Genomic DNA, 27678 nt, shown 5'->3' with positions numbered 1-27678 from the left:
AACCAAAAGGAATATCTATCTCATCGGTAACTAAATAGATTAGATATATACTGTGCTCGTATTTTATGTAACCGGATCCTGTCGGCGCTGCGTTTTCTTGTTGGTCACTTGTTTATTTCCGATGCGTATACCAATTAATCTGATTAATTACTATTTGCCATATTGTTATGTTTGTTTTAATAATAGACAAAGTTTTGACTGATCACCATTGAAACCCAACTGTTGGGTGTCATCCCTAGAGTGACCCTGACAATTTTCCTGATAGCTTGGATTCACAGCTAGCTGAAAGATCCTGAACTAACCGACTATACTTGTTTTATTTACGTCATGCTTGTAGGTTACTCAAATATATAACAGCTTACAACGGCTAGCTGGCCCATTCTACCTGAGAGATCGGAGGACCAATTGAATTGCACATGGGATTGGAGGACACGTCTTCAAACGGTCATGACGGCTAGGGTTCTCGGGTTTATAAGAATTATAGTTATTTTTCATTTCTATAAATAGGCTGTTGAGAATGTTTTAGGGACACACTAATCTGCACTCACAACACTAATACTTGTACTTAGCTTTCGCTCTCAATCAGTTCTCGAGCCGTAACCTATCTTTTCGTATTAATAAATTGAGGCATGGGATAGTTTTCCCCTCCCGAGGTTTTTTCTAGGGATCCTCACCGGAATCTAATTTTTTTCCTCGCTACATCGATGTGTTCACCTTTACTTTTACCGCTCTTGTCTACTATATTACTTACCTCATTTCTGTAGAACACTCTACCCCACTTAACAAAATTGTTCAATAATTGCTTTTGGTAATTTTTTGACCAAAACACCTAAGGTGGTATCAGAACCTTGGTTACAACACATGAGTCAAATCCAGTCTATGTAACTAGTTCTACATCACAAACTTTAACTTTGTAAGCTTTATGATCCAGATTACTTTAGGGCAACGATGTTTTGGTAGTTTTTTTTCTAATTTTATTTGACCTAAAGATTACTCGGTTTAATATTTTATTGATGTTGAATATGTAAATCTGACCCGATCTTGTTTTGTGGTTATTTGTTTATTCAGTTTTGGTATTATGACATAGGCCATTTTGATGGTTCAAAGTTGTAATAGATAGGGTTTTTCATTTTATTATATGTATTTTGTGAATATTGTAATGTCAAAGACCCGAAGGCGAAACCGAGGACGACGGACATGAGTCAAGAATTCACTGGGAGTTACTCGAGATGATGGGATGCACTGAAGTTCATCCCTAGAGTGACCCTGACGATCATCCTGATAGCTTGGATTCCCAGCAGGATCCTGAACTAACCGACTATACTTGTTTTATTTACGTCATGCTTGTAGGTTACTCAAATATATAACAGCTTACAACGGATAGCTGGGCCATTCTACCTGAGAGATCGGAGGACCAATTAAATTGCACCTGGAATTGGAGAACACGTCTTCAAACGGTCATGACGGCTAGGGTTCTCGGGTTTATAAGAATTTTAGTTATTTTAAATTTCTATAAATGGGGTTGTTGAGAATGTTTTAGGGACACATTAATCTGCACTCACAACACTAATGCTTGTACTTAGCTGTCGCTCTCAATCAGTTCACGAGTCGTAACCTATCTTTTCGTATTAATAAATTGAGGCAGAGGATAGTTTTCCCCTCCCCGAGGTTTTTTTTAGGGATCCTCACCGGAATCTAAGGTTTTTCCTCTCTACATCAATGTGTTCACCTTTACTTTTACCGCTCTTGTCTACTATATTACTTACTCATTGTTGTAGAACACTCTACCCCATTAAACAAAATTGTTCAATAATTTCTATAGTAATTTTTGACCAAAACACCTAAGGTGGTATAAGAACCTTGGTTACAACACATGAGTCAAATCCGGTCTATGTAACTGGTTCTACATCACAAACTTTAAGTTTGTAAACTTTATGATCTAGATTACTTTAGTGCAACAATGTTTTGGTAGTTTTTTTTGTTTTTTTTCTAATTTTATTTAACCTAAAAACTGCTCGGTTTAATATTTCATTGTTGTTGAATATGTAAATCTGACTCGACCTTGTTTTGTGGTTATTTGTTTATTCAGTTTTGGTTTTATGACATAGGCCATTTTGATGGTTTAAAGTTGTAATAGATAGGGTTTTTCTTTTTAATTATATGTATTTCGTGAATATTGTAATGTCAAAGACCCGAAAGAGAAACCGAGGACGACGTACATGAGTCATGAATTCACTGGGAGTTACTCGAGATGATGGGATGCACTGAAGTCCATCCTTGTGGTTGTTTTGTGGTATGACCCCGTGACACGTTTGATCTTGCTATAAGGCTTTAGCAAGATCAGACAAATTTATTGGCTGTAAAAGATTTACATATTGACTTTAAGTTTCATTCATATACTGAACAAAAGGATCCAATTACATTTGAGAGGTGGGTAAGCGGGCAACAAGTTGTTCCACCACCCCATTTTGAATGGCAAAACCGATCCTACTAAAAAAACAAAGTTATAGTCCTTTGGCGTCGACATGTTACTGTGCACTAAACGCTAAACTCTTTTCAGAAACGTAATAGCACTAAAGTCCATCATTGTGGTTGTTTTGTGTTGTGACCCCATGACCCGTTTGATCTTGCTCTAAGGCTCCAACAAGATCAGACAAATTTATAGGCCGTAAAAGATTTACATATTGACTTTAAGTTTCATTCATATACTGAACAAAAGGATCTGAGTACAATAGAGAGGTGGGTAAGCAGGCAACAAGCTGCGCCGCAACCCCATTTTGGATGACAAAACCGATCCACTGAAAACAAAGTTTAGTTATTTGGCGTCGATAAGTTATTGTGCATGACCCACTGAACCCTTTTCAGAAACATAATAACACTAAAGTCCATCCTTGTGGTTGTTTTATGTTGTGATCCCGTGACCTATTTGATCTTGTTATAAGGCTCTAGCAAGATCAGACAAATTTGTTGGCCGTAAAAGATTTACATACTGACTTTAAGTTTCAATTAAATAATGAACAAAAGGACCCAATTACAATAGCGAGGTGGGTAAGCGAGCAATAAGCTGCGCCGCCACCTTCTTTTGAATGGAAAAATCAATCCTATTGAAAACAAAGTTATAGTTCTTTGATGTTGATAAGTTACTATGCACGACCCATTGAACTCTTTTCAGAAACGTAATAGATTCGGGGGCAAGAGACCCAAATGTATTAAAAGCAAAAGGATTGAACACGTGTTGATTCTCGGCACATACTTTCTCATGCTTAGCAATTTTCCTGATTCCGCCTTTAAAACAACCTGGCTAGCAACAAACCTAGTATCCCTAATCTCGACAAGGGGGTATACTCCAGTAAGGTCTATACAAGTGTGCTTGCCTCTGTTATCCAAACACAAGAACGTCTGTGAGAGTAGACCTTCCTTCAAGTGGATCTGATAGGAAATTCACAGGAGCTTCTTTTTTTACCGAACCATGTTTATATATAAACCTTGGAAGCTCCTTGCAATGAACGACATGTTCACCAAAATTATCCACACAAAGTTTACGGAAAACCAGACATGACTCATCCACTGGGAATAGTGGGATCACTAAACGATATTTAAGAATGGTTTGGTACTCCACAGCTGACATGCGCTACCCTAACCCTTCAATGGGGATGAAGACCAAGAAATCTTAAGCATGGGGGAGCCTGAAGACATTCTAACACCGCTCTCTGGTGAGTGGATAAACTAAACTTCTCTCCTAAACATCAGACAATTTTACTATAAAGAGCACTCACCAAAGCATGTTGGACTTTAAGGGGGTGTCCTTATTAGCGAACCCGCCAAGATCAAGATCGGGAAGAGAACTATGCAAACAATTCAACGCACACCCATAATCCCATCAACACCACAATCTCGCAAAATGTGGTCATGTAACTTCCAATATTGTGCCCTCGATGCTACGAAAGCATAGGTGAAAACATCCCCAGCTAAATATAAACCAAAGCCCCCCAAACGGTTTGGAATTGAGGCTAGTATCCATTTAAAATCCTCAAAAACTGGACCCCCACACACCACAATATCCTCGATCACCTTTCGGAGCCCATTGTAAAAAACAGAGACGACATCCTTAACAAACTTAGGCTGGCATGTTCGACACCGAGTAACAATTTAGCAACCGCCATACAAGATTGAAGCAAGAGAAGCTCACATTGAGGGTTACGCAGGCGAGTTAGACATCTCATTAGGTCCACTGCGTTTGAAGCTCTATTAATGTCCAAACTACTAATAAAACCGGTGTCCCGGATAACCACACCCCAAGGAGTTTTACTCCATTGCAAGACGGCCACAAGACTTAGTTTTTTTATATTGAGCTCAAACCCAATACACGCCCCCCTTAGACTTAATAATATGTAAGTCTTTAGCCACTTCAATGGTATCTCCTCTAATCGTGCTATCATCCACGTATCATGCATAGAAAACTAGCTTGCAACAATGTTGTACCCGATCAATGATAGGGTGTAATGCTAACGCAGATAGGAGCGGTCCCAAAGGATCCCCTTGTTGAACCTTGGTAGTTAATGGAAATTTAATCATTCCATACATATAACCTAGCTGGTTGCTCGTATAGAAAACTAACCCATAAAGAAATAGATGTGCATCTGGCATGTACCTCCTGCAGGGGTGTCGTCCTATCCACCAGATTGAAGGCATTAGAATAATCGACTGTAAACAAGGCCAATGACCCATCAGAATGAAACACATTTAAGAAACCTATTTGCGCTATGAAGCACCGCCTCCGCCCCACTCGAGATCCCCATCCTGAATTAAAAATCACCAAGGTATTTTGCCATTGCATTACCAACACTCCTCATAGACACCTTAGATACAAGCCTATCCAAATTGCGCCTACAAAAATAGGCCTAACCCCATTGTCGGGCATAAGCAATGGGGTTAAAGGGGCAAAAGCCTCAAACTCTACCAAAGCACCGGAGCATCTCGACCCAACCACAAGTTAACCACCTCTGTAATATCCTTAATCAACCCCACATCAATCGTTGATGTCACACTTCGAGTTAGGGCCTAGGTGTATGACCCATTAGTTGGAACACGTTTTGTAAATATATCATAATTACATTTATTTAGCGGAAGTCTTTAAATAAAATATTATTATATTGAGAACTCAGGATTTAAATACCCGTTTTATAATTCAAATACATATCCTTTTAAAATATGATTATAATTTTCTGAATAAAATATATGAGCCATAAGATAACATCTATTGACTATATTTCTAATCTTTTATCCTGTCTTGCTTGTCTAATCTAACATTTCGGAGTTTCTTGGAAAACACGTCAGCACACAGCTGGTAAATAACACTAACTCTGTTATAAAATATTTTCAATACCATAAAGAAATCAACAATAATACCTTTGTGCCTACTCATTAGGCACACAACTCAATTGGGATAAATTACCCTAATTATATGTACAATTAATCATATACATAATTTTATATCTCTGAACAGTCCCGTAGACTTGTAGAGGCATGTTGATGATATGCATGGCCTCAAAGAACCCTGAGTCACCATGTATGAATGGATCCAGACACATGTATACGTTAATCAGAGTGTCCATTTCTTATTATTAACACGAGGTCTTAATGATTCATAGATCCTATGCAAATATTCTGACTCTAAAGAGTTTGTGAAAGTTTAGGGCGAATTCACCTTTCTGTTTATGATAAGTTTCTGTTACTGATTTCTGCTTCTGATTGTTAACTCGGACCTATAGTACGAGAATAACCTTTGTATCAATATCTAGATCAATGATCTAGCTTAAGATCTTTAGTCTGTTTGTATAGCTTTAAACCTTGACAATTATTTGTTGGTATAAAACATTTGGACATTTAGACCTTGAGAATATTTTTGATCCCTCATCTTTCTATGTTGTCAAATTTGGATTGAAATTTTGGGGATGTTACATCCTCCCCACCTTGATGTGAATCTCGTTCTCGAGATTCGTCGTCTAGGGATTTGTGTCTCTTCTTCTAAGAATCTGTCTTTCTAATATTTATCTTAAATTTTCTGAAGTGGTTTGTTTACTCTCTATTTTTGAAAGATGATGTTATCAATACCTGTAATTTGTTAAGCGTTCATTTATCGTGACCGTTGTTCTTGATTATTTGTTTTCTGCACTCTAAGTATGTACTAGATTAGTCCTTTCGATTCTATCTATTGAATCTATTCCATCACTGATCTTGATAAATACTGCTTGTTAGTTTTCATTGTATTTTGACATTACCTTATACCTTTACCTAATCATATCTGATTTGCAATTAACTGTATTTCTTGAATATTCTCGAGCTCTTTTTCTTTGACTTTTTGATCAACCGTATCTGATATTCTACTAGCTGTATTAATTGAATGTCTTGTGGTTGATCAGAGATTCCTTTATGATAATATACTATCCTTGTATATTTTGATGTCTCTGAATGTTGGATTTATCTTTTTCCCTTCTAGTCATCTTTGGAATGATAGATTAAATCAACCTTTTATTTCCTTTTACTTTTCTAAAACCGTTTAAATCTGAGCATATGATTGTCTCTTCCTTGACATAATAAATATAAGCATTCTTATGTATTAACACGACCTGTATGCAAATATTTCCGTTTATAATAATATATGGAATTAAATACCCTTCTTCTATTTACTTTACTTTCGTTTGAAAATGTGTTACAACTAACGTACAAAAGTTAACTAATATTTTTAAGAACTTGTAACATTCTTTTGATATAATCTTCTCTTGTCTTGTTTGTTGTTAGATATATTCAGTTTTCTTCTGACACTAATGTCTTGACAGTTTCTTTCTTTTTATCCTTAGTGTATCTTGACTAACTTTTCTTTTTGGAAAATCTGTTTCGAAGTGGCCCGTTTCTCCACATGTAAAACATACTCAGAACTTCTTTCGGCATTATTCTATTTAGTGTCCTGCTCTCTTGTTGTACGCACAATTATCTGTACCTTCTAATCGACATTTCCCAGAAGATTTTCTTACACAAGTTTTGTAGGCTAACTTTGGAGTATTTTCTTCTTTTTATGTCTTTTTGTAATCTTTCGGTTTCTTGGTTTCTTTTACTTTCTCTTTTTCTTCCTTTTGATTCCTTATCATACTGTTGATTAAGTATCCGGTCGATTCCATGGTTGTATCAATTGTTTGTGGCATATTCTTATTTCTCTTGGTAATCCATATATATATAGCGAGTTACATTGTCATATTATGGGGAACTAGATGTAGGAATTTAGAATTATATTCCTTGAGATATGTACCAACAACCTTGTGGTTACATAACTGAGTTTGAATCTGACCATTTCATGAATTGGGCAGAATTTCTTTAAAATGAGACTTTTAAATGTCTCCCAACTTAGATTGTACAATGTTTCTCTACCCTTGGGTTGAATTAGGGTATTCCACCATTCGAGAGCTTCTCCTTTAAACATTTGAGAAGAATACTGTATAGCTTCTTCACCGATGCATTTACTAATGATGGTGATTGATTCTTGTTCTTCTAGCCATCTCATAGCGGCTATAGCGTTCTTATCTCCATAAAATTCTTTAGGGTTATAAGCTTTAAAATTTTTGAAGCTACATCCTTGTGAAGCTTTAATTTCTTAGGGGTTTCATATCTTAAGTTACTATAAGCTATAAAACTTTCATAAGTTTCTTCCTTTCTGGATCGAACGGACTTAATTTGAATTCGCTTGGTTAGCTTTTGACTGACGTTGACTTGTAGAGTTGTCCTTGAGTGTGTCAAGAACTAGAGTCATAGCTTATTTGATCATCTTTTGCATTCCATCCATATACTAGACTGGAATTTCCTTATTTTCATTATTAACGTTCTCCTCAATTACATCTTTCTTGGAAGGATTGTTTTGAGAGTTTGTGCTTTCTTCTCCTGATATACTACAATAAAAGATAAGTTTGATATTCGAGGAAATCAAAACATATCTTTTATTTATTATACTTTAGTTACATGAATGCACACAACAGTATTATAGCTACACTATTTACAGCTACTAAGGTTCTTTATTATTTATTTCTTCTAGCGAACAATTAATTTCTTGATTTTGATGTCTTTCTTGGTACTCTTGTATGTCTCCTTTTCTTTTTTCCTTTTCTTCTGTTTCCATTTCTTTCTTGAGCATTGCTTCTGCTAATTTGGTAACATTGATTTCATAATGTGTTGAACTATTTTTAATGTCATACATTTCTTCTGAGGAATTTTAATTCGTGTTTAGAAGTTCATCTTGAGTGTGATCAAAGTAAGGATCTTGATTTGTTGGATAATTAAAATATTCATGTCTCTGAGGATATTATTCTGAATAAGTCATTACTTCTTTTTTCCTTTAACATCATTGGTTTCTTGGATCTACTTGATCCTGCTCCATGCATATTCTGATTTCGAATGATCTGAGCTAGTGGGATGTTAGTATCAAATGAATTCGATTCCTCTTCCATTGGTGTCTGATATAAATCTTCATCACTAGACACATGAACTGGTAATAGGGATGTCCCCATATATCCCTTCCCTTTACTTGATAGAGGCTGAAATGATCCCTGACTAGACATTGGTGCGAGGATAAGGGTGTATTCCAACTTATCTGTATTGTTATAACATATCCATAACATTTTAATCATTCAGTGATTATATACTTATACTAGTGACTCTATTTAAAGTTATCTCTAATTAAACCTAGGTATAATTAAATACATAATCCGCTAATATTTACGACTCTAATACCAACTTGTCACACCCCAACTTAGGGCCTAGACGTGCGACCCGTTTGTTGGTACATGTTTTGTAAATATATCAGAGTTACGTTCATTTAGCGGAAGTCTTTAAATAAAATATTATTATTTTGAACATTCGGGATTTAAATACCCATTTGATAATTCAAATACATGTATTTTTGAAAATAGGCTTATAATATTTTGAATTAAATATCTAAGCCATTATATAGCATCTATTGACTATATCTCTAAACTTTTATCCTCTCTTGCATGTTTGATCTAACCTTTCCAATTTTCGGTAAAATAGGTTGGAAAATACATCAACACACAGCTGGTGAATGACACGGACTCTGTTATAAAATCTTTCAATTCCATTGTGAAATTAACAATAATACCTTTATGACTACTCATTAAGCACCCAACTCAATTCGGATAAATTTACCCTAAGTACATGTGCAATTAATCGTATACACAAAATATCATTTATCTAAATAGTCCCGTAGACTTCTTGAGGCATGTTGATGATACGCATGGCCTTAGAGTACCATGAGTCACCATGTATAAATGGATCTATACACATTTATACTTTTAATCAGAGTGTCGATTTCTTGTTGTCGTAACACAAGGTTTTAAAGATTCATAAATTCTATGAAAATATGCGGACTATAAAAGAGTTAATGAAAGTTTAGGGCGTATACATATTTATGTTTATGATCAATTTCTGAAGCTGATTTATGCTTCTGATTGTTACCTCGGACCTATGGTACAAGAATAACCTTTTATAAATATCTAGATCAATGATCTTGTTTCAGACATTTAGTCTGTTTGTATAACTTTAAACATTGACAATTATTTTTTGATATAAAACATTTGGACATTAAGTACACAAGTTTGTAACAGGAAATACAATGAAAATACAAGAACAATTAACAACTTGTCCATTTATTAATATAACCTAAATTCTAGTGTCTTCTCTGTTTCATCCTCTAAGAATTGTACCTGTAACACATATATAAAACAATGTCAACTAACTTAATAGTTGGCGAGTTCACACAGTTTAAATACTACATAAAAACCATACAATTCCAAAAAAACTTGTTAAAAACAAATAAGGTCTTGAGTGTAAAAAATAACTGAAGATCCTTTCCAGTTGGCATTGTGCACCAACGTACTCAGATCGGGGTCCCTTTTCTACTTGAAACACGGTCCTGAGTGCAAAGGGGGGGGGGGGTATGATCATACTTATCGAAGAAATCCATGCACGTAATCTTTGAGCAAGTAAACACAGAAGTCCATTATGCGAATTGTAGTTTGTAATAAGTAATAATAAGCAAATGGGTTAAAATATGATATATTTGTTACCCCAAAAGTATGTAAAAGCGTTAAAAACGGTGTGAGAAACTCACATTTGAGATTGAAAACGACTTGAAATAATAACCGAAAGCGAGTTTAACAACCGAATCGATCGAATCTCATAAACTATAAACAATAACGAAGATACAAAATGAAGAACTAGCTATCGGAATTATTAATTTAATTAACATGGTTTTAGATATTTTGCACTATTATAATATATATTTTTTATTTTATGGCATTTGATATTATAATATTATTTTAAGCTTTAACGGAATTTTATTGATTTATTATTATTTTAATATTATTTAACTATTAATTTAACACGAGATTGAGGAATATAACGTTCGTGGAATATTGATTTTAACTGAAATTTTAACTTGAAAACAATTACGTTAGGGTGTTATAAACTTAACGAAGTGATACTGAATAATATAATATTAATCAGGTTTTCACGCAACTTTAATGAAAACAAAAGTCGATTTTTAGGTGAAAAATAATAAATATGATTTATAACTAATATTATTTAACTTAAATTAATTTTTTTATACTTACAAGGATTTTTATAATATTTATTGATTTATAAGACAGTAAAAGAAAAAGGTTTTATAAAATACATACAAAAAAACGGCTTTACCTGGGTTTGAACCTGGGTCCTTCTGCCTATGCTAACATGAACAAATCACTAGGCCAGAATACTAATTTGTTAAGATACTAGAAACAAAAAATATATATACTATACTACAATCTCAGCTTCTTCAAAAAACTAGGATTTAAATAGGTTAACCCGTTCATTGTTTGTTAAAATTGAGTTAGGGATTTTGATTTACGGCTAAAAACTAAACGAAAACACATATTAATTACCTAGATACGTTAATGTCTGACGATAAACGACGGTGGCCAGAAATCCGAACTTGGACGGTTAATTACGGATTTTAGAGAGTATATTTGATTGGTTTGTTGTTTGGGACGAGTTTAGATTATGTTCTAGAGGTTATATATAAGCTTAATTGGAACGTTTAATGTTAATTTCCTGTTAATGGATTTTGATGAGATTCTGGTGGGTTACGAAATTAATTCACATATATTAAGTTGTTGTTACGCGTTATTATTGTTGATTATTGTTTGTCGTTACCTTATATCAAGTATACGAGCGTTTAATTGCGTTTTGAAGCGAGTTTTATGAGATTAAACGGGTCGTCGTAGAAGAGGGGTTGTCGCCGCCGGCGGGCTGGCCGGAAAAACGAGGAAGACAGGAGGGGGGGGGGGGGGTTGGGATTTAATATAATGATAATATATTTTAAATAAATTTACACTTTTGGCCATCCAAGTTTCATATTCCTTTAAAAACAAATTGTAAAGTGTATTTACAATATTGAACCTTTAACTATGAATTGTTTTATAATTGTATTACAAGTTAATATGTTTTATATTATTTTCATCTTATACCCGGCTAGTTTGTGACTCGTTCAAGTAATGATATTAAATCTCGGAGTTATTTGGACAAAAAATAGATAGGAAACGAACGAACAATAACTTAAATCAACGGGAATATTATATTAATAGATGAACAAAAATCACTGGATGCATTTTGGGATATAAGAATATTACTATGGGAACTCTTTTCCTTAGAGCTCACACTTTTTTTATTATTTATCAGTGTTAGAGGAATACCTCTTCCCTATTTATACCCATGTGAGATGTTTTCACTTTCTTCTTTCTTCCAATGTGGGATGAATTTTTTATTTCCTAAACATGGGATGCTTTTATTACCATATCTCATTTTCCCATTACTTATCTTGAGAATAGTTTTGATCCCTCGTCTTTACTATGTTGTCAAATTTGGATCGAAATTTTGGGAATGTTATAGCTGATCCTTTCCCACATAGGGCGTCTATGATATGTTGGGCCCTCAACCCATCTCTCCCACAATAAGTCCCTTTGGGGAACGTTTTAATACATCCAAGAACACTTTCGACGTCCACAACTAAAGGGGTCTCCGAGAGTAAGGCTATTTTAGTTTCTTTCTATTATTATAAGTCGTTATAACACCATTAACCTAATACCACATATTTTAAAAAGGTTTTAAAATAAAACTAAGATTAGATTAAACAAGTTCTAAACATATTTTTTACACTGTATTTTGTCATTTAAAATAAATATTTTTACCAATTAAGTTTTGCAAATAAACTAGTTTTGCAAAATTAAAATTATGTGAGGGAATTTGTAAATTATATGGTGGGGTTGTGAGTGGTGGTGAGTGTAATTATAGGACGGAGAGAGAAAATGTATTGATTTTTTTTTTGTAAATTTGGGGACTATATTTGCCCCTATTTATTGTTTAATATATGTTGAATTGATTGTGAGTAGAGGAGAGAGAAAATTTTAATGATAAAGATATAAAATTATTATTTAATTGAACACAAGAGATGAATGTAGTATTTTTTTTATTGTAATTATAGAGATAAGGATGAAGACATGCTTGAAAACCTCTAATTTATTAGTTTTTTTCTATTAACTTAAAATTGGTTGATCAACTAGTGACAAAACTTAGTTCTAATAGGTTACTTAAAATTAATTGTCCCGGGAGATGAAGGGGTATTCATCAACTACAATCCCAATTTAAAACAATTAGTCTGCGTCATCCTACTATAAGGAACACTTGGGGCATAATGTAAAACATCAAGTGCTTGGAGCTACATCACCGCACTTGGAGCGTAGTTTATCCCTCCAAGGTGCAAGGGTTTCGATGCTACAACCGGTCTTTCCACATGTACCTGTACTAGGATGATTATTAATTTTCTCTCTTGTTACATGCTACAACTGTCTGGAGACTAAAAGTGGGCGCAAATGAGGCTGAATGTATCAATTCATAGACAAGAGTTGTCTTAGCGGCCTCATACTCGAGAATTGTGCTTTATCCACAACTGGAAATCATTGTCAGTCTGCAAGCCGATTACTAATGTTGCGTGCTACAACCACCATTTCTAACTAGAAGCCAAATACTTAAAATTCCTATTCTATTCATATAATTGGGTCATTAATAAGATGAAAATAACATCGAAAATACTAATTATACTACTTTTGCTCATTTAACAGATGTCCTCTGATAAGAACTTCACATTTTCCCTCAAGTCTAAACCTGAGAAAGAAAACCTGAATAACACCGCAATTTTAGATTTTTTTCTTAAAATGGCAAAGAAGCTCCATGGTCTCGATGGAACAAATGGTACAAATGCTTCTAGAAAAGCTCTTGAAAAACACAATGAGGATGCCGATGAGGTAGCTTGCATTATGCTAGCGACCATTTCTTCCGAACTCGCTAAGAATTCGAAAGACGTTGGTGCCTATGAGATGCTTGAGCAACTCATGGGCATGTTCTAGAAACAAGCCCGTCAAGAGTGCTATGACACGATGAAGCAGTTCATAGGCTGTAGAATGGAACAAGGATCCTCTGTTAGTGCGCATGTCGTTAAGATGAAATTGTACATTGAACATTTGAATAAACTTGAGTATCCCTTGTGGGATGAAATGGTAGTGGATTTCATCTTGAACTCTCTCCCCAGCTCTTATGACCAGTTCGTAATGAATTTCAATGTGAATTCCTGGGTGAAGACAGTGTCGGAACCTCATGGAATGCTCAACACGGCTGAGCTGAATATTCCAAACAAAACAAATCAAGTTCTAATGGTTAAATCTGCTGGTGTCAAGAAGCATAATCCCAAGAACCAAGGTTGTAACGGAAAGGTCAAGAAGAAGGAAACTGTTCCTGCCAAGCATGCGACAAACACTAACATGCTAGTTGAAAAAAATCACTACCACCTCCTAAAGAGCGACAGTGCTTTAAATGCAACAATATGGGGCACTGGTGGTGTAAATTCCCCGAATATCTAGCCACAATGTTGTAAAAATAGCTAGTCACTAGTCGGGCCGCAAGGTGAGGACTAGCGATAAATCAAGATTAATTAGGTCAGACTTTAATGTATAATTTTCAGTTATATATACACAAGCACACATTTTTATTTTTAATTTTCAGTTTTGTACATGCACAAACACATTATGGCAAATAATTGACTGGAATCTCGTTGTTTAACCGGAATTTTGCGGAAATAACCGGAATCATGATTTTGGCTGGAATCTCGCCAGAAATTACCAATTTTGGCCAGAACCTCATCGGAAAAGGTTGATTAAATCTGATTAATAATGTTTTTCACCGCATCTAACCATTAACCGATTAATTGGCCGATTTGCCACAAATTAATCATTGAAGTGGAATAAGGAATTAATCGACGCCTAGTCGGGATTTATGCAACACTATAGCCAAGATGACAAAGTAAATGGAAAATGGTGAAGGCTCCTTCAAAGGTATTCCTATTTATTCTATTGAACTTTTCACTGTTTCCGGCAGCACATGGGTATTTGATACCGGATGTGGTCACTACATTGTTGGTGATGGGAAGATAATCCTAGTTCTTGCAACATGCACATATCGTTCTGTGTGTCTGATGTATTGTAAAATACATTTGTTTTTTAGGTATATTTTGTATTTTTTATGTTAAGATGTACTTCGTTTTAGTTAGAATTTGTATACTACTAATCCATTCATGTTTTACACGCCTCGTTGTTTACAGTTGCTAAAAAGTGATGAAAAATGGAGCCAAATATGCAAAAACTGAGGACCAGGACGAGCTAGGGAGATACAAGAGTTGAACTGCATGAATCACGAGAAAGTTACCCTCGTCGCATCTCGCAGAGAGGTAGCGTTAGTTTCCCTGCATGACATGGGTAGCTATGAGTGGCCGAAGACAGTAGCAGCACGTCGCGGGACGCGGCCTGGTACCCATGTGCTCCTCGCACGATGCGATGAGCTATATTTCCATAAAGTTTCATGGTCTGCAAGGGTTTGGAGGCTAGAATTGTTATATAACATCATTAGCAAAACCCTAACAAGACACACGATTTGCAGCCATATTTGACGAATTACATAGCTCAAGAATGAAGGTTTTGCAGGTTTTAAAGTTCTGGAATATTCATTGGTTGAAGAGCTCAAGGCACATGAATGAAGATAACGCGAGTTTTATCGTCTTGATCTTTTTGTTTTCGGTTTATTCCGCTTGATCTTCAAGTGAATTCTAATTTCAAACTTAGTATTTTGATTGTTGCAAACATTATTCGAGGCTAATATTCATAAACTACCTAGGTTTAAGATGAACACTTGTTGAAGTTTGAATTGAAGTTGGATTTCGGTTTTGTTTATGTTTATTTATGATGAAGTAGAGATTTGGTTTTATTGATTTGATGTGCATGCGTGATTTTACTTGTTTGATGGTTGTTTATTGCTTCACATTATTCTTGATGAATGTCTTTCATATAATAGAACTGTGTTAGGTCATTACTGTGTGTTTTGATTTGTTTGATTAGTTGGCCGATATATCATAGAAGCATATTCACGAATCATGGGACTAAGTGTTCTTCTACATTTAATATTTGTGAAGTGAAAGATTATTTGATAGTTCTTTGGTTGATAAATTGCTAAGTTAAGGTCTTGTGAGAAGTCTTTCTTGGTTTACAAAATATTTTTTGTCTATTGAGTCAAACTGATAAAACAATTTTACCCATGATTTTCAAACTATTAGGAAGTCTATCATATTAAGGCACTTGTTATAAAATAGATTAGTTACTGTGAGGGAGTTTAATTAAATTAGCGTTTTAGTAACTTATTAGTGCTCCATAGGTGTTTTCTCGAGAAGGGTCGAGGGTACTGTTTGGTTTCTCATTAATTGAATAATTTATGATCCCGGTTCCAAAATAAACCGTTTTCCAATTAAATGATAACTAAAACATATCGGATTCTGGCCTAGGTAGTATTTCATCATCTAAGTTAAATCCGAGTTTTAAGTTAAGTCGTGTTTAATTTTCTTAATTAGTTTTTAATTATTTGCATTAATTTAGTATTTTAGTAAAACCCCCCTCAAACATATAAAAATAAAATAGTCGTTCATGTCATCGAGTCTAGTATCTAGTTTACGTAATTAAAGAGTCTAATTGGTTCGATATCCGGACTTACTTAGCTTTACTAGAGTCGATCGGTTCACTTATCGGTTAGTAGTTTCGTCGAATTTTGGAGAGTCTAGAGTATAACTTAGTGTCTAGATTATGTTAGATTAGTTAATAAATAATATACTACTTTTAGCACATCAAGTTTTTTGGGGCTGTTGCCGGGGACTCTTTGTGATTGAAACATACGTGCTATTTGTAATTTTCTTTGCTTTTTAGTCATAGGATTCTAAGAAGTTTTTATTTTATTTAATTTATCTTAATTTTTTTTTAAATTTTTTCGAGTCTTTTAGTAGAGTCTACTCACTTGGCCTTGTATGTTTTACAGGTTTATGCCACATCTTCGATCACAAGGACTACGACCGCCATGAGATTTGGACCTAATTCGTTGAAGTCTTAGGTTAGTTCATCTTCAGGTTCTGGTTTACTGTTTTCAGAAGCCATTAAATTTTGACTCTACACCTAAATCATCAACACATAATTCACTGAATATTTCGCCGCCACTAAGCCCTCTACAAACCCCACATCATAAAATGGCTAACGATAGAACCGTCCACCAACAAGCCTTCGAAGTATTCACTGGAAATCACTATCCCATCACTGTTCTCAAAATCACTAACCCAAACTCATTGTAAATCCGATCTTACATCATGATCGCTATCTCTACAAATTGTCAGTCATGGACATGAGGACGAAGACACACCCGAATGTTAAATACATTCAAGCATCAAGGTTCCATATAAGATGCCATATTCTTTCACCTTTTCCCTTTCTTACTCGCGGGACGGGCTGCCACTTGCCTCGACTGGCAACCTGCTGGCACATTCACTACTTGTGGGGCTCTTCGAAATGGATTTCTTAATATATATTTTCCATCTGCTAAGGTATCTTGTCTTCGTGACCATATCCACTCATTCCACATGGAGCTGGACGAGCCTTACTACCAAGAATGAGTGTGATTCCCAAACTTACTATCTCGCTGCTCCCTGCATGGTCTCACTGAATGGCCCTCGTAGAAAAATTCTATTACATTCTCAACTATGAAACTAAGGCCCGATTCGATACCTATGCAAGAGGTCATCTTATCGGGAAGAAAAATGTTGCCGAGTTTAATGATCTCTTCGAAAGATTTTCCCAGTCCGAGTTTGCACAAAGTCCAGTTAACGGGAATTCTATTCCTATCACTAGTACACCCCCATCCACTTAAAGTGTGCACCAGGTCACACTGGATACTAGTGTGGTTGCTGCACTAGAAAAATTAAGCCAAGAGATGAATGAACTCAAAGGTAAGGTGGATAAGTGTGAGTTATGTAGAGGGGGCATGGTACTTTAGAGTGTCCGTTAATGAGCCAGGAGGAGGTAGAGTTCATAGGATGTCAAAATAGGGTTAATAAAGCGTTTAACATTAACAACAAATCTAATTGGAAACAACTATAAAAACTCTTAATAATAATTCAAATTGGCATTCTTTCGGTGCACCCCCTGGTTTCCAATCCAATTTACATTCTAACCGGTGGCAGGGTTAGTTCTTTAGTGCGAATCAAAGTGGTCAGAGTTTGTGTAGTGGGTAGGGGTCGAGTAGTGGGCTAGCAAGAATAGAGGAGTTGTTGTCACAACTAGTTGTTAAGGATCAACCCACCTAGAAAACCTTATACGGTCATGATCTACTCTTAAAAAACTCAGCAGTATTCACTACTTGATCTTCAAAGATTCGTTGGCGACATAGACTAACGTTTAGACGAGAGACCACCAGGCCAGTTTTCGGATTCCACTCAACCCAATCTGGCCGCTCCGTTAAAAGTGATCACCACTCATAGTGGTAGAGTTTTAGGCACAAAGTTGAGAAAAAAAAGAAGTTGAGGAGGAGGAAGAGGAGCTAATAGATGAGGAGCTCAAGATGGAGACTCTTGGGAGGGTGCAAACCATGCTAGACCCAACAGGCACTGCACCAACTAGTGAGCCCCAAGTGGATGGAAGCAAGGAGAAGAGACTGATAGAAGTTAGGTCGTCATCACTCATATATAATTATCACGTTCCGTATCCGCCCGCCTTAAGCACCAGAAATTCTCCAAGGAATACGAGCACTTTCTCGACATGTTCAAATAACTTGAGATAAACCTTCCTTTCATCGAGGCCCTCTAGCATATGAAAGGATAGACGGGGGGAGATCTCGACCGTTCTACTGAACGGGGATTGTTCTACGGTAGTTCTGAATAGGCTAATGAAAAAAATTTTCGGACCCGGGTGTCTTCACAATTCCATATTTGTTTGGTAGCGATACCACGAGCCAGGGGTTGGCGGATCTAGGAGCTAGCATTAATCTTATGTCGTTTTCTCTATAGGGAAATCTATACCTAGGTGATGTCCATGCATTCCTCATCTTTCCCAATGACACTCAATGGGATTAAATCGCTTGGGATAGACTTGCAATCATGGATCGCCGAAGAACCAGTACCGAATCTCCATGCATATACAAAAACGCTACGAGATGTCAAGCAACTATATCAGTACAACAATCTTGTGACGGGTCCTTGGGCACGAGTGTTCAACTGTAGAAAAAGAACCATAACCGAACTCACTAAAAAATTTCTCGCTTCTTTCTCGATGAAAACCAAAGATCTCTACATGTGGGATTAGAAGGTGTTCAGTTTTGAATCAGAGGTGTTTGGTATCAAACCTCGGTTACCCAGCTTGGAATCGACATGGGAATTTATACATAAGAAGAAACTAATACTGAAATCTGGTTATTTGATCGGGAAAATATTTCCCAAACGAATAAGATAAATAATCTGCAGCATCCGGTAACGCTAGGAAAGAAGCTTGGGCACAACTTAGTTATAGGAATGAGGAATGCAGAACCAGTGTCTCAAAAAGCACCGATTTTTGCGACAAACATTTTTTTTATATTCATCGCTTAATGAACAACAACGTGGTGATGGTCGGGTATTTTGTATATGTATTATTGTGTTAATTGTGTAGTTTTATTGAGTATATTGTTAGAACTTTGGTACTTCATACATGCTTTTGTATATCACGATTTGGTTTTATTGATTTAATGTGCATGCATGCATTTACTTGTTTGATGGTTGTTTATTGCTTCACATAATTCTTGTTGAATGTCTTTCATATAATAGGATTATGTTAGATCATTACTGCGTGCTTTGATTTGTTTGATTAATCAACCAATATATCATAGAAGCATATTCAATAATCAAGTAGGTCTAAGTGTTCTACTAATATTAATATCTGTGAAGTGAAATATTATTTAATAGGTTGATTAATTGCTAAGTTAAGGTCTTTGTGAGAAGTCTTTCTTGGTTCCTATTAATTCTTGTCTATTGAGTCAAGTTGATAAAACTGTTTTAATCATGATTTTCAAACTGTGAGGAAGTCTATCATATTAAGGTACTTGTCATAAAATACATTACTTACCATGAAGGAGTCTAATTAAACCGATGTTTTAGTAACTTATTAGAGGTCCGTATGTGTCTTCTCGAGAAGGGTGGAGGGTCATGTTCAGTTTCTCATAAGCGAATATTTTATTATCCCTATTCCACAACAAACCGTTTTTCAGTTCAATGATAACTAAAACATTAGGGATTCTGGCCCGGGTAGTATTTCATCAACTCGGTCTAATCCGATTTTTAAGTTAAGTCATGTTTCATTTTCTAAATTAGTTTTTAATTATTTGCATTAATTTAGTATTTTAGTAACCCCCCCCCCTTAAACATACAAAAATAAAACAGTCGTGTTTGTCATCGATTCTAGTCTCTAGTTTACACAATTTAAATAGTGTCGTGAGTTCGATATCCTGACTTACTTAGCTATACTAGAGTCGATCGATTCACTTTACGGTTAGTAGTTTAGTCAAGTTTTAGAGTGTCTAGAGTATAACTTAGTGTCTAGATTATGATAAATTAGTTAATAATTAATACACTACTTTTAGCACATCAGTGTCCATCTAGCCTTGTAATTACTTTAAACAATTGTTTGTTTGCACATGGTTTGAGCTGAAACATTATTTCAATTTAAATACATTGTTATAAGGGATTTAATTACACTTTTAATGGTATTGTTGTTTCTGCGTACTTGAATGATGTCTTTTATTTTGAAACTAAACCTCGAAATGGTATTTCTGATATTGATGTCCATACATAGAATAACGTATATAATCTTTCAAAACATATCAGATCCTGAATCAATGATACTTTTCTATGGCATTGCCGACTTGGCCACATAAGTAAGGCACAAGTTAAAAGACTCCAATCCGAATGGATTCTTGAATCCACAGGACCAGACTCCATTGACGATTACGAGTCTTGCTTAGCGGGCAAACTCGCCAAGGACTCCTTCATTCATGTTAGTGAACAAGCTAAGAATCTGCTACGAATCAGACATACTTATGTTTGTGACCCTTCTAGTACCATGTCTAGAAATCATGAAAGATACTTCGCTACTTATTGATGATTATAATAAATATGCTTATGTTTATCTTATAAAACAAAAGCATGAAACTTTTGAAAAGTTTAAAGTGTTTCAAAAATAAGTACAGAACCAACTCTGTAAAATGGTTACAACACTTCAATCAAGTTGAGGTGTATAATATCTCAGCTCGGAATCCATTAGTCATCTAAAAGAATGTGGAATTGTTTCATAGCTCACTCCACCTGGCACGCCCCAACATAATGGCGTGGGCAAGAGGAGAAATTGAACCCAACTAAACATGATCGATGATGTGTAGAACTAACTTGTCTCACTCCTCTTGGAGTTTTATATTGGGTCACGATTTTGTTAGACTGACGCATATCAAAAGACCATGACATGATCAAGACAAGAGAGAAATAATCTAGAAGAGTCGAAGTATTATACAAGATGGAATTTATGGCTTGGAGCATGTAATACCGAAATCCCTATGGATTTCGGTTGGAAAGGGCTAGCAATATAGAAATCATGTTGATTTCTATTTGGGCTTAGTTGGGCTTGGTCATTGGGCCTCTTGTAATTACTAACTATATAAAGCATGTTTCAGTTGATAATTAGGTTAGCAGAACACAATTCGGGACTTTCAGTAAGTATGAGAGAGATCTCTAGTTCTGCTAACCTAATTATCAACTAAAACATGCTTTATATAGTTAGCATTTACAAGAGGCCCAATGACCAAGCCCAACTAAGCCCAAACAGAAATCAACATGATTTATATATTGCTAGCCCTTCTGAAACACCCCGTAACCGCAGCGGAAACGTAAACGGGATGCAACAGACACCGCTGATATCAACCACATTGTTTATAAAGAAAACTGAATACATTAATATACTTCAAATTACATTGTCTCGTATTTCATTACCGTCTAGGTGATACACACATCATACCATACGATACATAATTCTATTTATTATAGTGTATCCTAACATCCCGCACGCAAATCTTACACACATCAAGCACTTAGCACGTAAGCAATCACTTCATCTTAGTTGTACCTGAAAAGCATGTGAGAAAACGGGTCAACTACGAATAGTTGGTGAGTTTCACAATTTGAATAAACCTTGATAAATCAATATCATAATATAATATTATCTGGGGACACTGTTAACCCAGTACTGTACTCATTCCGGGGGCAATGTTAACCCAGAAACACTTCTAGGGACATCTGGGGACACCGTTAACCCAGTACTGTACCCATTCCGGGGGCAACGTTAACCCAGAAACACTTTTAAGGACATCTGGGGACACTGTTAACCCAGTACTGTACCCATCCCGTACGATTCCTGTACAATCATATATTTATAAACACACGCAAATCCATGCGTTCAGTATGTACTTAAACATTTCAATAGTAACATGCTTCCGCCCCGGGAAAATATTTGAAAACAATTCAGAAAAAGGGGCTCGTGAAACTCACCTTAGCACATGCAAGCAGGTAACAACAATCATTATCAGTTAACACGTCCAATCTGTAATATGATCCCTACGATCGTTACTATACACTCATTATTAATATAACTTTAACCGTATCAACCGGTACATCTGGGGACACTGTTAACCCAGCATTGTACCCGTTCTGGGGGCAATGCTAACCCAGAAACACTTCTCCGGACTCAGATTGTGATTTCGTTTAGAGTTCAATGGTCAAAATTATATTAGTCGTTTTTCCCGTTTTGCGTGCCTAGCACGGTTATTCGTCTTTACGTTTCAAAAATGAGTTTGGTCACACACGACCCGAAAGTAGTTGTTGATTGATAATTTAGTTAAAGTTGTGAAATTAGAGCTCGGTTTAGACGTCCCGATTGGCCGCGGGACCCGTTTCCGTCTTTAACGTCCCGGAAACCGTTAAATCGGAATAAATTACCTAAATCATCCGAATTATTTTCGGATGATTTATTTTTACTTGTTTAACTCAATTATATGAAAATAGTTCATTTTTAGGGTTTTTATACACCAGTCAGCTCGCTTAAGCGAACTTTACCGGTTTACGCGTTTTAAGCTTTAAAAGTTTGTTTTTATTTTCTTTTTAGCACAAATAATTATCCGTTTAGTCTCGGATCTTGAAATTTTGCAAAAATAACTTTTTGACAGTGGGGAATTTTATAAAAATATTTCCAGAATTAATTTTCATAATTAAAATTTATTTATCTATTTTTAAACACCATTTAAACACTAAATATGTCGTAAATATCAAACGACCTTTGAAAAATCCCAAATTTTTCCTGGATGTCCCCTGCCATCCACATATTCCCCTTTAATTCTTCCAGAACCAAAATCTCTTTTTTTACATGCCATTTTCACTAAAACCGAGCTAGAAAACCCTAGAACTCGTTTAACCGAAAAGCCTACTTAGACTTCTCCAACTGATCTAAAATTTTGTGTGTGACTTATACATGTTATAAAAAGCTTATCTGCAATTTTCCAGAATTTTTCATGATATTTAACTATTTTTCACCATTTTTGGCCAAAACCGAGCATTAAATTCACCAAATATTCATCCTTTGTCCAAAAATTACCAAAAATTCACAGAACTCATATTTTCATGTGTAGAACATCCCTGTAAAATTCATGACCCAACTCTAAACCATCAACAATCTGTCCAAAAACTCCAAAACCGAACATAACCGAATATACCTTTCGTTTTCCGCCACTACAAGCTACAAACTCGTCTTTCCGCCTTATCTACCACTAAACACAGAGCCTACAACCAACATACCACAATACCAAGCAAGTTACACTTACGATCAAGCCTCTTACACTATAGTTTCGGTTATGATTCAAAAACAAAGATTTAAACCGTAAAAATTCGTTCTTGGTTCGTTTAACCCCTTTCTTGGACCAAGATCCCCTGTATAACCCGTATACATCACTTGATCATGCAAGAATCGGTTTTCATCTTTGAAACTTCATTTTCTTGCAAATAACTCGAGAAAGGAAGATGAAAACGTGAAATACTCAATCTTTACCTCGTTGTTCTTGCTACAAAGTCTCGGTTTTAGATCATGAAGGTGGAAGAATTGAAGAACATGAAGTTGTTTGTGATGAAAAAAAAGAAATGAATGGGGTTTAACCCCCCTTTGGGTCCGGTCGCAACTAAGGAGGGGTGGGGTGGGACCCACCTCTTCAATTCTAGCCACTCATTTGGATATTCGCAATCCGGATAATGTTTTGGATAATCTGGTTCAGTTCGTTTTTCGGTTAAATGTTTAATTCGGCTTAAAACGAGGCTAAAACAGTCGTTTTTCGGCTTAAAAATGAAATTTATATAAAACCGATTTAAAAACTTTAAAAACTTAAACCATGACATTTATTAACTTAAAACATCATATTATTAATTATCGCGCATCTTTTTCGGCTTGATCGATCATCTCTTGCTCGGTTTGGTATTGAAGGTTTCGTTTAATGTACCGACGTACCATTAAATCGAAATTCTTTTTCTGTGTCGTACTTTACTTATCCCGAAGCATTGATGCTTCGTAACATCACTTAATATTATAGATATCGTCTATAATTGAACCCTCGATTCGTTCGGGTTTCAATAACTATCGATCTATTGATCGCATATTCAATACAATGAATTATATATTCACGTACAATCAATACAGTGAACCATGTATTCTCGTATAATTACTGTGGCAACTCATGTACCCGACATTAAATATGACGTAACTATTGTCTACCGGTTAGGGTATACCGGGTTTCGTCGAAATCGTTACATTCTCCCCCCATTAAGAAATTTCGTCCTCGAAATTTTACACGCTCACTATCCCTTTCCGAGGGAAAGGTGGGGGTTTTTCCTTCAGAATTCACCCTCGCGTTACCAAGTATAATCTGGTGCTCGCTGTGAATTCCACTTAATCTTAATCAATAAAGCTTGGTGTGTCCAAACTGTTTAGTTTTCCCGTCTACTATCTCTACGAAATTATTTATGATAACAAGTATGTTTTCTATGAGTACCTCCATTACTGGTACTTTCGTTGCCTCAACGCCTAGGCACTTTTCAATCCGTATACATGGCAAAACATCATGTATAGTACTTAGCCCCTGGAGTACTTTAATCGATAAACTAAATGACCAATCATGGAGATAGTCTCATGAGGTCCAATATATTAAGGAGCTATTTTCGGTTTTGCTAAACCTCATATCACCTCTCTAAGGTGATGCCTTAAAAATATCTTGTCACCTCTTTCCAGGGACAATGGTTTCCTTTGAATGTTGGCATAAATCCTTGCCAATCTCGCGCTGCTTTCAACTTATCTTAAATATTATAGATCCGATTGGTTGTTTCTCGAATCAATTCAAATCTTATGGCTTGATCGACGCCCATTTTCAATTTAACAAATTGGTGATAACTACTTCACCCATAGAAAGCTTCAAGCTCTCGATGCTTCCTTCCCCTCCTTCTAATAATGGAAGTAGGATGACTATTTCGATCTGAGATAATTGAAAATGGTACTCCACGACGAGATACCATTTCCCCATCAGGAATTTGGGCGAGAATTCATTGTGGTAATCGTCATAGATTGGAATGAAATGCGAGGATTGGTTAATCGACCCGCGATTACCCAATTTACCTCATGCCTTTGATATATCTTGGGAATTTGCGTCCCGAAATCCATTGTAATTTATTCCCACTATCATTGACGAATTTTCTGTCGTTGTGGCGTTCCCTAGGGTTTTCGGCGTGCAGCCTTATCTCTTGCACAAGTCGTACACTTACCGACATACGTTGCTATATCCTTCTCCAACTCGGCCATTAATAAAATCCCTTCAGGTATTCGTATCATCAATAGTCTAATCCGATCCCGGATGTATGGAATATTTCGATCTATGCGCTTCGTCCATGATTAATTCACGAAGATCATGGAGGGTCGGGATCCAAACCCGATTTTTGAAATAGAGAATTTCGTCCACGCGCTATTCGAAATTCTTCTCATTGCTGTAAGGTTCCTCCTTTTCCAATTGTTCCTCTTTCAACGCCTCACGTTGAGCGACTAGAATCAGGTCCGAAAGGTTCGACTGGACTATCATCCCCAGCGCTCGCACTCGCAATGGCTTAACCCGATCTTTCCTACTCAAGGCATCGGCTACGACGTTAGCCTTGCCGGGGTGATAACGGATGTCACAGTCATAATCGCTTAACAACTCGACCCATCTTCTTTGCCTCATATTCAGTTCCTTCTGATCAAATATGTGATGCAAACTTTTATGATCGGTGAAGATGGTGCACTTCGTACCGTAGAGACAATGTCTCCAGATTTCAAGTGCGACGATAACCGCTCCCAGTTCTAAGTCATGAGTAGTGTAATTTTTCTCGTGTACTTTTAACTGTCGGGAAGCATAGGCTATAACCTTATTATTCTGCATCAACACGCATCCTAACCCGCTTCGCGATGCGTCACAATACGCGACAAAACCATCGTCTCCATCGGGGAGACTTAAAATCGGCGCTCGGCACAATTTTAATGGTTTCTACCTTATTTGGGTCTATGTGAAATCCTTGTTGCTTTACAACATGACCAAGGGATTATGCCTTCTTTATTCAAAATCATATTTCGAAAACTTCGCGTACAACTCCTCTTGCTTTAACACTTCCACAATTTTCCTTAACTGTCGTTCGTGCTCTTCTTTACGTTGCGAATATATCAAAATATCGTCAATAAACACGATGATGAATTTGTCGAGATAGGGTTTACAGACGCGATTCATGAGTTCCATGAATGCTGCCGGCGCATTCGTTAGCCCGAAAGGCATAACTAAGAATTCATAATGGCCGTAGCGAGTCCGAAACGCTGTTGTTGCAACGTCCTCCTGTTGGATTTTTCATTCGGTGATAACTATATTTAAGATCAATTTTCTAAAAAATAAATCGCCCCTTGCAGTTGGTTAAACAGATCATTCACTTCGAAGAAGTGAATACCTATTCTTGATCGTCATTTTATGCAATTCTCTCTAATCAATACATATCCTAACACTTCCGTCTTTCATTTCCCAAAAACACTGGTGCACCCCATGGTGACTAACTAGGTCGTATAAAACCTCATCCAATTATTCTTGCATTTCAGTTGGTGCAAGTCGGTAGGATGCTTTAGCAACAGGGCCAGCTTGAGGTATTAAATCGATTCTGAATTCGACCTGTCGGGTTGGCGGTAATCCAGGAAGTTCTTCTGGGAAAACTTGTGGAAATTCGCGTACCATCGGGATATCTTCTATATGTTTTCTTTTTAAATACATTGGCAATCGCGTTTGTTAAATACACCACGTCTTCTTGTCGTAAATATTATAACATCTCAAGATGACATTAGAGTGGTAACATAATACCGTACACTTTTCTCTGTATCTAATCGCTTCATCGTCCGAAGGAGAGCTTCTAATCATCTTCTTTTCATATTTGATTTCAGCTTCATGTCGAGTTAGCCAATCCATGTTAACTATTACGTCAAAACTTCTTAACTTTACTGGTCGTAGGTCAATAAGGAAAGGTTAATCGTTCAGAATAATAGGACAATTCCGAACAATTTAGTTAACCATTAGGGATTTACCGTTAGCGATTCTACAGCATAGGGTTCTATAGTTTCACTAATCGGTATCTTTCCAAATGCTAGGAGGTCAACAGGAACTAACTTCTATCGATGACCGTAAAAATGTCACTGAAGTCTATTGATTTAAAACTACAACATACTTAATAGCACCTTTGGATCATGACGTGCTTTATTCGAATTACTCACAAAAGCACGGCTCCTTGCTTGATCAAAGGTTGATGCTTGTCATGAGGTTCGTCTTCCAAAGACAACTTGGTTCAACTTTGGGCAATTTCTCTTGAAATGTGCTGTACTGCCACATTCATAGCAAGTACAACTGTTTGGCATAATTTGATTTCTTTGGATGGATTGTTATTGAAGTTGTTGGGTTCGGAGTGGTTGTACACGAATGGGTTGGGGTTGTCGGTTCACCTGGCTTCAATTGGTTCTACAATTAGGGCATTACGCCCATCTTTACCACACCTGTGGCCTACTA

This window comes from Bidens hawaiensis, unplaced genomic scaffold, assembly GCF_021521415.1.
Source record: "Bidens hawaiensis isolate Kalapana, Puna unplaced genomic scaffold, B.hawaiensis_p1.1 tig00000296_1, whole genome shotgun sequence".
NCBI lineage: Eukaryota > Viridiplantae > Streptophyta > Magnoliopsida > Asterales > Asteraceae > Bidens > Bidens hawaiensis.
The sequence above is the reverse complement of the archived record's forward strand: the minus strand, read 5'-3'. Positions refer to the sequence as shown.